The sequence below is a fragment of the Dipodomys spectabilis genome, unplaced genomic scaffold, assembly GCF_019054845.1.
Source record: "Dipodomys spectabilis isolate Male_0828 unplaced genomic scaffold, ASM1905484v1 ptg000091l, whole genome shotgun sequence".
Lineage (NCBI taxonomy): Eukaryota > Metazoa > Chordata > Mammalia > Rodentia > Heteromyidae > Dipodomys > Dipodomys spectabilis.
Window position 1 is genome coordinate 677,628 of NW_024870768.1, and position 11,498 is coordinate 689,125.

Sequence of the window (11,498 nt, forward strand, 5' to 3'; positions counted from 1 at the left end):
ACACATGAAGAAATGCTCAACCTCTCTAGCCAACTTCTCTAGCCATAAAAGAAATGCAAATCAAAACACTGAAATTCCACCTCACCCCAGTTAGAATGGCTATAATCAAGAAATCTAGGGCTGGGAAGGTGGCTCAGTGGTAGAGCGCTTGCCTTGCATGCATGAGGCCCTGGGTTCAATTCCTCAGCACCACATAAGCAAAAAGAAAAAAGCCAGAAGTGGCGCTATGCCTTGAGCTGAAGAGCTGAGGGACAGTGCCCAGGCCCAGAGTTCAGGCCCCACGACCGGACCCTCCCCCACCCCCAAAAAAATCTAATAACAACAGATGCTGGAGGGAATGTGGCCAAAAGGGAACCCTACTGCATTGTTGGTGGGAGAGTAAACTTGTTCAACCACTCTGGAAAGCAGTATGAAGGTTCCTCAAAAGACTCTATATAGAGCTCCCCTATGACCCAGCAATCCCACTTTTGGGCATTTACTCAAAGGGTCACAAACAAGGTCATACTAAAGCTACCAACACAACTATGTTTATTGCAGCATTATTCACCATAGCTAAGATATAGAACCAAGCCAGATGCCCCTCAGTAGATGAATGGATCAAGAAAATTTCACACACACACACACACACACACACACACACACACACACACACACACACACACACACACACACACACACACACACACACTGGAATTCTATGCCTCCAGCAGAAAGAATGACAGCACTCCATTTGTTAGGAAATGGAAAGACTTTGAAAAATTATATTAAGTGAAGTAAGCCAGACCCAAAGGAATATAGGCCCCATGGCTTCCCTTATTTGCAATAACTAGCATATGGATAGGACAAGCAGAAAAGTTCGAAAACTATGTACATATGACCATGAAAATGATGCTAAGTGAAATGAACCCCAAGATAGGGACACAAGTGATTTTTTCTTTCTTGCTGTTGTTTTTAATGTACTTATAATGTACTATGTGATTTTTTTGTTTCTTCTGTATGTTCTTCTCCCATGGTATAATCCCTGTTTTCACTGTATTTGATTCTGCTGCCCTGCACTTTTCATATACATTTTTCTAATTTTGGGAGGGGAAGGGAAATAACAAAATGCTGAAATAAGGACACAGGTTGACCCATTGTAACACTGAGGTGTACAAGACACTATGTTGAAAAGGAACTTTACAACTTTGGGTGGGGGAAGGAAGGAATTGGGGAGGTGGGGAGGGAAGGGATGGTAGGGAAAAAAAAAACAAAGGAGGAGGTAGCAATGCTCGATAGGAAATGTTCTCATTACCTTACTCACATAACTGTAACCCCTCTGTACAGTATTTTTACAACAAAAAATATATTAAAAATTATGACCAAATGGGAAGGGATGGGAAGAGGAAACAAAGGAGGAGGCTATAATGCTTGATAAGAAATGTACTCGTTATCTTGCCCATGTAATTGTAACCCTTCTGTACAGTATTTTCACAATAAAAAATAAATAAAAATTAAAAAAAGAAATGTACTCATTATCTTGCCCATGTAATTGTAACTCCTCTGTATAGTATTTTCACAATAAAAAAGGAAAAAAAAGAAAAAAAGAATTATGAACTTGAGATAAAGAATAATTTACAAATAAAATAAATGTTGACAGTCTAAATCAAAAAAAATTATGACCAAGATATTCACCTAAGAAAAATGTCATTAGTACATTTTTTAAGTATTTGAAAATCCTACACCCTCACCCTGAAAAATCTACAAATACATAACACATCATCCTAAATATTTGTTAATTCAATTATGAATTCAATTTCCTTATTTAGATTTTCAGATAATCTTGTTATCACTCTTGGTTAATGTCTATGTTTATTTTTTCAATAACTAATTTCTTTTTCTATTTTTAATGTGTCTGTCTTTAATTTTACTTATATTTTATTATCTTTAAGTAGCAGTACAAAGGAGTTGCCATTCAACAAAGCAGTTTATGAATTCAATGCATCTTAATCAGTCACTCCTTTCATCATTCTCCCTCATCCTTCCCAACCTCATTTCTTCACTCATTTTTATTAATTTTGTAGGATGTGCATGAATTTTATGATTGCATTCTCCCCCTTCCTTACTTCATTTGTCCACCTCGCTTTACTTTTTCTTTTAAAAATATTTTATCAGCATAGATGAGTTGTGGGAGGGGTTCATTGTGATGTTTTCATTTACAGATGTATATTCCCATTTATGAGTACAATGTGCTCTCATCAAACTCCCTGCCACCTTTCTTTAATCTTCCTTCCCATTTCCTAAAACTATTTCAATAAGTTTCATTGCTCTGTTTATGTTTGAATGTTGTGTTGCAAAATATATGAATTTCATATAATTTCAGTTCAATTATTAAAAGCAGAGAGCATAATATATAATTAAAACTATTATAAGCTAATTCAATTCAGTTGATTGTGAGTAGAAAGTAAAGCCATAAAATAACACTTATTGGAGGAAAAGTGATAATGGATAGCCTACATTGATTTTCTTCACTGTCATTGTTCTTTTTATTATTGTCACTTATTTGCATGTTGTTTTTTGTCAGTCATGGGGCTTGAACTCTCATCTGGGCACTGTCCCTGGGTTCTTCAGCTCAAGGCGAGTGCTCTACCACTTGAGCCACAGCACCACTTCTGGTTTTCTAATGATTAATTGGAGATACGAATCTCATGGACTTTCCTGCCTAGGCTGGCTTTGAACTGGGATCCTCAGATCTCAGCCTCCTGAGTAGCTAGGATTACAGGCGTGATCCACCAGAGCCAGGCTCTGTATGTTTGTTCTCAGACAGAATCTCACTATTTAGTCCAACCTGGTCTGAAACTCGGAATCCTCCTGCTTCATTCTCCTGAGTGCTAGGATTACAGATGTGTACTACCATGCCTATCTTCAACTCCCATTGTTCATTAAAAGTTTATTAGTAAAAGGAATTTAAATGCACTAATAAATTGTAGAAAATACATGAACATGTGTGCATTCTGAAAATTTTAACTACACATCTGAAATTCTACATATGCTGTTTCTTAATTGTAAAAGGTGGAATTTTAAGCAAATATTATCTAAATATAATTAACTTCATAATCTTAAACATAAATAATTATGCTTTTATGTTCAGGAATTCTTAATGCTTGTAGGAGAATATCATGCTATTCCTAATATATATTCTTATTTATAAATATATCTAGATGTACTAAGCACTTACATGTAAAACAGTTGTTTTTGCATAATGGAAAATTTTCAACTATCAAACAATTGTTGATAATGGTAAGAAGGAATATAATATAGCAAATAATATTGTTAAGCACTGACTTAACATCTACAATATACAATTTGTATATACAATCTATTCAAATGTATGTTACATACAATGAACACAATATGTATATTTTATTTCACAACAAGAAAATTCATGTTTACTGAAAAAATAGCAAAAAAATAAGTTACGTTTTAAATAATCTAACTTACTTGTGAGCTTGTTTCTAGCTGAGTTGGTTATTTATCTAGTTACCAGTGCTATAGTAGCGAAGTCATTGTTTAAATGTGTTACCCACCAGTAATGAACAGACTTGTATGAAAACTGAAAAGAAATGAAATTCATTGCTGGTTTTCTGTGACACAATAGACTCAACACTGTTAGACCCAGCATATATTCACTGAGGTCCTGTGTTACTAGACATAGTCAAGTTATCAATTTTCAGTTGATAAATTTTAATGTGGAGTCAGATTTTTTAGAGATTTTGTAATTTCATCACATACTCGGTTTGATGCTTGAAGTAAATTTAGATTCAACATTTGATATTTGAAAATTTTACATTTAGTATATGAAAAGCTAGCTCTTTTATGGTTAGGAGATTGGTTAGAGTAGTTTATGAATGAGTTGAAAGTAGCCTAGAATAAAGAGGCACAGGAAAGATGGAAAGAAGCAAATGGAACTGAGACATAGTCAAACAACCCCAAAGTGGAAATATTCCAATTTAGTAATAAATGTATAACAAAAGGCAGTACATACATACAACAGAATATTTATAGCCTATAATTCGCTAGATTTAACTATTCCTATAACTATTTAACTATTGATCTACTTCAAAATATGCTGTATACTATACTATATATACATATCTGTAACAATTTAATGGAAAAAATAAAATCATCAAAATAAAAAAATAGCCAAGTGAATACAAAACAAGACAAGGAGAAGAAATTTTGACATGTTTACATGGATAAATCTCAAAACGATGTCCTAGCCAGCTAGCTAGCTGCTCAGGAGGCTGAGATCTGAGGATCATGGTTAGAAGCCAGACCAGGCAGGGCAGGAGAGTCTGTGAGACTCTTACCTGCAATTAACCACTGAAAACCGGAAGTAGTGCTGTAGCTCAAAGTGGTAGGGCACTCGCCTTGAGTGAAAAACCTCAGGGACAGCACCCACTCCCTAAGTTCAAGCCCCACAACCTATAAGAAAAAAAAAAGACATTACCCTATGTGGAATGGAATAAGCCAGGAACAAAAGTTCAAATGCTGTATTATTCCACTTATTTAAATGAGATCTCTCAGAGTAAGTCATACTTCATAGAGATAGAATGTTTGTTGCCAGGGGCTGAGAAGAGGGCAGGATGAGGAGAGGGGAGAATGAAGAGTTATCATTTAATGGACACAGAGTTGCAGATGAAACTCTGGGAAGAATTTCAGATGAAAAAAAGCTAGAGAGGAGTGGCTGTGAAAGTCACACAGCAAGGTGACTGTGTGACTGTGCTTAATACCATTCAACTGCATATTTCAAAATGCTTAATATGGTAAATTTTATGTTACAGATATTTACCACAATAAAATAATAGGCTGGGTACCAGTGGCTCATTCCTATAATCCTAGCCACTCAGGAGGCTGAGATCTTATGATCTCTTATATTCCCTTTCTTAAAGTTATCCCTTTCATCATAGGAGTAGGACTGTAAAGTTGAGGCAGAATTTGTGATCCATTCAGGTATTAAATAGGACAGTAGGCCTATTGAGATGTGGGTACCAGTGGATCACATCTGGAATCCTAGCTACTCAGGAGACTGAGATCTAAGGACTGAAGTTTGAAGCCAGCCCAGGAAGGAAAAATCCTTATCTCCAATTAACCAGAAAATATCCTGAAGTGGAACTGTGGCACAAGTAGAACACCACCCTTGAGTGAAAAAGGTAAGGGAGACCATAAGGCCCTAACTTCAAGCTCCAGTATAGGCACAAAAAAAGAGAAAGAAATAGAAGGAATCTAGTATTTGAAACTAGTATGCGTTAGTACTGTTCTAGTATAGGTAAGTGTTCACTTCATCATTTTATAGATGAGAAAACTGAGTGGAGAGGTTAAATTACATAATCAAGCCACACGACCGTAAACTAGTAGAGCTAATGACAAAGCCCAAGTTCTTTCCATTTTACCTATGTTCTGTCTCCATATCTGTGAATAGTTTGATTGTAATGCTCCCAGTAATTCTATCATTGTGAGTTACAAACCTCAATAACTGAAAGCTTTTATACAGGAACGCCTTTGATCAGCCAGGTGAATACACAAAATGTTATTTCAGGGGTAGATTTGCACAGAGCGCTGGCTTGCACATCATCTTTACTCAGCAAATGGCAGAAACTTACTCCTCACTGCAAAAAAATCCTCCCCTAAACTTTAATCCCAGGATAGGTTCTCTATTCCTTATTGTACTCATTATTATCTTTAAAAAAAATGTTCTAGTAGTAACAAGGAGGAAAACTTACAGGTAAATAGACTAATGAAGAGGTTGGTCTATGGAAGACATAAAGCTTATAATGGGAGGAATCAACATTCATGGTATCTACTACGATTACAGACTTCTGGTAATTAACAAGGTTGACCTTGGAACTACTTTGGAGGCAGAGGCGGAAGGATCTAAAGTTCAATGCCAGTCTCGGCACTGAGATAGTATCTCAAAAATAAAACAAAATAAAATGCAAACACCTGTGTGCTTCAAGCCTGCTAAATGGGGGTGGGGGGGAGGGCGGAGATGCAAGATGGCCGCAGCTGCGAACTCCAGCTCTAGCCTCGCCGTTTGACTGCCTGACCTGGGCAAGTAAACCCTCACCTGGTTTACCTGTGGATGTTTTCACAAAAGACTAAGAATTTTAATAGATCAAGGGTCTATGAGCGTTAGTCAATCTGGAAGCCCCCTAATTTGGTGAATTCCTCCTGCATACAGGGAACTGTGTGGAATGAACGAGACACTGATTATTGATGAGAAGAAATAGTACTTTTTGGGGAGAGAAATATTGATTTGTGTTACTTTGCCATTGACCACCATGCTTCCTCTTGAGTCAACGTTTTCTGGTCTACCACAAGCATCAGCAGAGTTTTCCTGACTGGTCTCAATAGCACACAAAACACTTTATTACGTCACATTCAGTTGGAACCTCATAAGCGTCAGCAAATTCCCATTGATTCTAGTCTCCCTTGACACATTCATAAGAGCACATACTCTGAGTAAGAAGTATCAAACATTGCTATCCGCTGTGAAAAAAGGGAAGATGAATGGAGAAGATCATGAACTCAAGGGGTTTCTGGGGCTTCGAGATGAGGAAAGGGAACTTGATAATCTGACGAAGTTCAATACTACCCACAACAAACGGATTCCAAACTTCGCCAGTGAGGAGGGACAGCTAACCATTCGGACACCAAAGAGGAAAAGGAAGAACTCACGGGTAACTTTCAATGAAGAAGATGAAATAATCAATCCAGAGGATGTGGATCCCTCTCTTGGTTGCTTCCAGAACAGAGGGCGAACGGTGATGGTCCCAGTGAAGAAGAGGCGCATGGAGGCTCACGGCTCTCTAAGCCTGAGAGAGTTTGGAAGACCCACGTTTACCTTCGGTGGAGGACTATATGGGGGCCTGCCTCCCCCACAGAGTGAAGCAAGTGCCCAGCCACATGGTATCCATGGAGCACCATTCAGCAGCAACTTGCCCGCGCCCTATCCGAACCTTGTCCCAGAAGCGTACCTGAATCCTGTCCTACCTTCGATAGTGAATATGAACCCCACATCAACTCCTGTAGTCCATCATGCTGAAGCAGAAAATGAACCAACAAAGAAGAAATATGCAAAAGAGGTTTGGCCAGGCATCCAGGCAAGAAACCCACACTTTCCTTACTGACTCGTTACCTTTGGTCATGGAAAACGATGGGGTTTCCCGGGGAATGGGGTGGGTGACAAAAATAAAAAACTAGGGAGGAAAGTTTCCATGTGTGCAGTATCATTTTTCAGAGTGTCTCCTGAGATCCTAAACCATATAATATGAGACTCTGGGTGGGGCTAAAATATCCCACAAAGGCCTGTCTTGAGAATTTTTTCCATGTAGATGAAGGTTTCATGGGTGCTTTTAGATAAACTGTCCTGTGTTTTCCCCCTCATCTCTCTCTCTCCTCCCTAGGATGATTCTTGGGTGAAGTCACATGCCTTCATGTTGAATTCAGACCTGGGGAAGTAAAATGGCCTCACAAGATGACCTTTCTTTCTACCCTTTGTCTATCTGATTTGCGGAGGGGAAGGGGAAACAGAAAAGGGGAACAAAGGGTGAACCAATTCAGCAGTGAACTATGTTGGAAATGAACCATATACAACTTGGGGGTGGGAGGGAGGCAGGAAGGAAAAAAAAACTGGGAGAAAATGAGGGAGGGGGTGACACTGTTCAAAAATAAAGGTACTCCTTACCTGACTTACCTCAGCATAACCCCTCTGTACATCACCTTTACAAAAAGAGTTGCCACAGATCCCAGGTTGATCAGTTAAGATAAGGTTTAAACTCAAAAGTTTTTGTCAGTGGTTTTGAGATCCAATAGTCAGGATTTTCTCCTTTGTCCTTTCTGTTGGAGTAAGAATATTTTGATTTTCCTTCATCTGTGAACACTGTCATGGCACAAATTTATGCTTTTAAATCTACAATTTGAACTTTACATGTTTTTCTTGTCCAACCTGAAGCACTCCACTGTCTAAGTTTTTAAATTTAATTCCAGAGTACTGTTCTCTACTCTCTAAGAACTTATTTTGCTTTTTAAATATGCTACAAAGGCAGTTTTTATACAGTAACCATTTAGGGAAAATGAAATTTAAAGGGAAAAGATTTTACTCTCTTAAGGACCTAGTGTTTCTTAAGAGAACATTTTAGCTGTTGGTTTGGAGGCTCATTGTCCCTGGACTGAGTAATGACTGAACAATTCTATAAATATACTAATACACACTGGATTTTGAACCTAAACCTGTAGATTTTATGGTTTATAAAGTGTGCTTTTATGAAATTAATGCTAAAAAATCTAAGATGCAGACAAAATGACTGTGATAGTCACTGTACTGCAATTTCACAGTGAAAAGTTGAAAAACCTTAAATCACTAAAGTCTATTGCCAGGTTGACACTGGAGATGCAGAAATGAGTCAAAATTGCCCACTAATCTCAGAGGAATTTGTAGGCAGGAAGGAAGTCGGCCAAGACACAGAACAAATCAATTTAGGGTGAGAGGGAAGGCTGGAACAGAGATTGAGAGATGTACTCCATCAGAAAAAGCTGGGCACTGGTGTCTCATACCAGTAATCCTAGATACTCAGGAATCTGAAATCTGAGGACAAGGTTCAAAGCCAGCCTGGGAAGGAAAGTCCATGAGACTTTATCACCAATAAACTACTAAAAGAAAGCTGAAAATGGCACTGTGGCTCAAGTGAAGCTCAGAGACAGCCCCAGATACCAGTTGAAGCCCCAGGACCTGCACCCAAAATAAGCCTCATGAGGATCTGAGACTGAAACTCATTCTCCAGAGAGCACTGTCTCTCAAGGAGATGAGAACCAAATGACTACCATCACAGAGGGAAGGGAAGGAGGGAGGGAAGGAGAGGTGAGAGTTAAAGTCATGCTGAGGAATGTTGATGTCAGATACAAACACACATATGCTCATATGAAACAAGAATAGTATAGAGAGGCTCAACCATCCCTCCTAATGCCTCCATTTGGGCATTATACAGTCTTCTTTGAGTCATCTTAGAGGTTTGTCCCTTTCCTGTGTATAGGCAGAATGGAGTGGAAGGATCTGAGAAAATGCCATTTGAATACAGCATCCATTTCTGATAGTCTGACTTGCCAATGATTTTGGATCTCTATTCTCCAACTGCTCAAAAACTGATAGGAAGACATAAAACAGGGTATTGATAGTATAGAGTGATGTGTGGGAGTACAGGAGAGGGGACCAGATTCAGTGTGAGGGTTAGAGAGGGCTTCCCATTCAATAGCCAATAGCCAAATGCAGAAAATGGCTGGCCTAATAAAGAACTGGAGCTTGAGGGTTACTGAAACTCTATTTGAAATACCTTCTAGAAGATCTGGAGATGATCTTCAAGTTTAGAAAATGATTAAATACATCATGATATACCCAAGTCATTAAATTTGAGGTAGCTGCATCACCAGTACCTGTGAACAATCAATATTTGTTGAATTAATGAATAAATCCAGATGGAGCAATGGATACACTGAAAGGGGGTTAATGGCCATACAATTTAAAAGTCATCTACAATGCAAAAAGAAAGCTACAAAAAATAATCTAGATATCTTAATAACAATCCTATAGGATAGGTTCTATGACAATTTCATTTACAGATGAGAAACTGACACTTAGAGAACCACATAGCTAATAAGTAAAATAACATGGGCAAAGCTGACTCCACAACATATACTTTCTACCCACTACAGTTTACTGTCAATCTAAAATGGACAAAATTGAACTAAAAATGGACAAAAAAGATCAGGTGGTCAAAAGGGCAACAGACAACAAGAAACATGAAAAAAGCCAATCTTATTAAAAATTAAATGTAAATCACAATGTCACTTTTTGTGCTTAAAACAGTTAAACTGGTAACAAATGGTATTGGTGAGTGTGAGAAAACACAAAAACAGAATAAATAATTATTAGAGATGTATAACATATGTAAAAGGCAAATTTTTATTTTTTGACCCAGGAATGCTTTTTCTTTGTAGGATGATACCATATAACAATACTCTTGTGCCGAGCCAGGCACTGGTAGCTCACATCTGTAATCCTAGCTACTAAGGAGGCTGAGATCTTAGGATCATGGTTCAAAGCTAGTCTGGGCAGAAAAGTCTGTGAGATTCTTATCTGTAATTAACCACCAGAAGACCAGAAGTGGATTTGTGGCTCAAAGTGGTAGAGCACTAGCCTAGCCTTGAGCAAAAAGAGCTCAAGGAGAGTGCAAAGGCCCTGAGTTCAAGCCCCACAACCAACAGGGAAAAAACCATTTGTGCATGCCCAAAGCTACTAATTGCAGCATTATCTATAATAGAGGAGGAAAATCCCTGGGAATAACCTAAATTTCCACAAGGAAGTGTTTAAATAAATTATAGTGCATCCAGACCTCCATAATGTAATTCCACCAACAGTGAATTTACATGGAAAGACTTCTGGGGTATATTGGCATATGGCCAAACTGGAAAAGGAAACTGTAGATAATATGCAGGCTATGATCTTGTTTATGTAGTTATAATATTAATGATGACAATCGGCTTTTGAGATGAAATTGTCTGGTTATAACAGTTCCATTGCCATAGGCTTAAAAAGAAACAGAGAATGAGAACTGAGAGTGAAAATTTATTCACAATTTTTCTTTCTTTCATGGTTTTTTTTTTCCGTTTTTAAATAGCTTTAAGTAATGTACAAAGGGATTTCAAATCAATATGTCAGTTTATGAGTACAATATATCATGATCAATGTTACACCTTTCATTATCCTTTTTATGAGGGCAAGAATTAGAAAAGAGAAGACAGAGAACTTCAATTATATATTCTTTAATTATATATTCTGAAAGGAAAAGAAGAGTGTAGGTCCTGGTGGCAGAGTTCCCAGGTTGAGGCCATGTAATTTCTAGTTAGCTAATTATCAGTAAGATGCTTCACCTTTCTGAGCCTCAGTTTCTTCATGGATAATAATATTTATGCCTTAATGTCATTATGGGGGCTAAATTAATCCATGTAAAGCAATTAACAAAGAGTTTGCTACATAGTAAGCATTCCATTAACATTCACTGTTATTTCTCTGGACAGGAACTGTGCTGTTTTCTATACATGATGTTATTGAATTGTTATATAATCTTAGGATGTATTCTGTGGAAGTTGTTACAGCTCATAAGCACAAAACTTGATTCCAGGACTATCTCCAGAACCTTTTCAACTTGTGCTACATTTATTCTGGGGTTGATTGCCTTACTTTTGTGGTTGAAGAAATGGAAGGTCAGAAAGATAATTTTACTCAAGATGCCTTCCCTGATTCTATATGGATAGTCTGAACTCATCTCACTACCTTAGAAGAGAATGCAGAGAGGCAACAGCAAGAGCTGGGGGAGGGTAAAATCCAGAGTGGGGGGGAGGGGATTACTTTGTTTTTATCTCTAACAGGGCCCTGAGATACTTTTGAGACCAATGAAAGCCAGGCC

At 37.9% G+C, this 11,498-nt stretch overlaps 1 pseudogene; it reads left to right on the forward strand.

The window, feature by feature from the left end:
- The first annotated feature begins 6,032 nt into the window (after positions 1-6,032).
- On the forward strand, positions 6,033-7,222 carry LOC122112057 (annotated as a pseudogene).
- Positions 7,223-11,498: the final 4,276 nt, after the last annotated feature.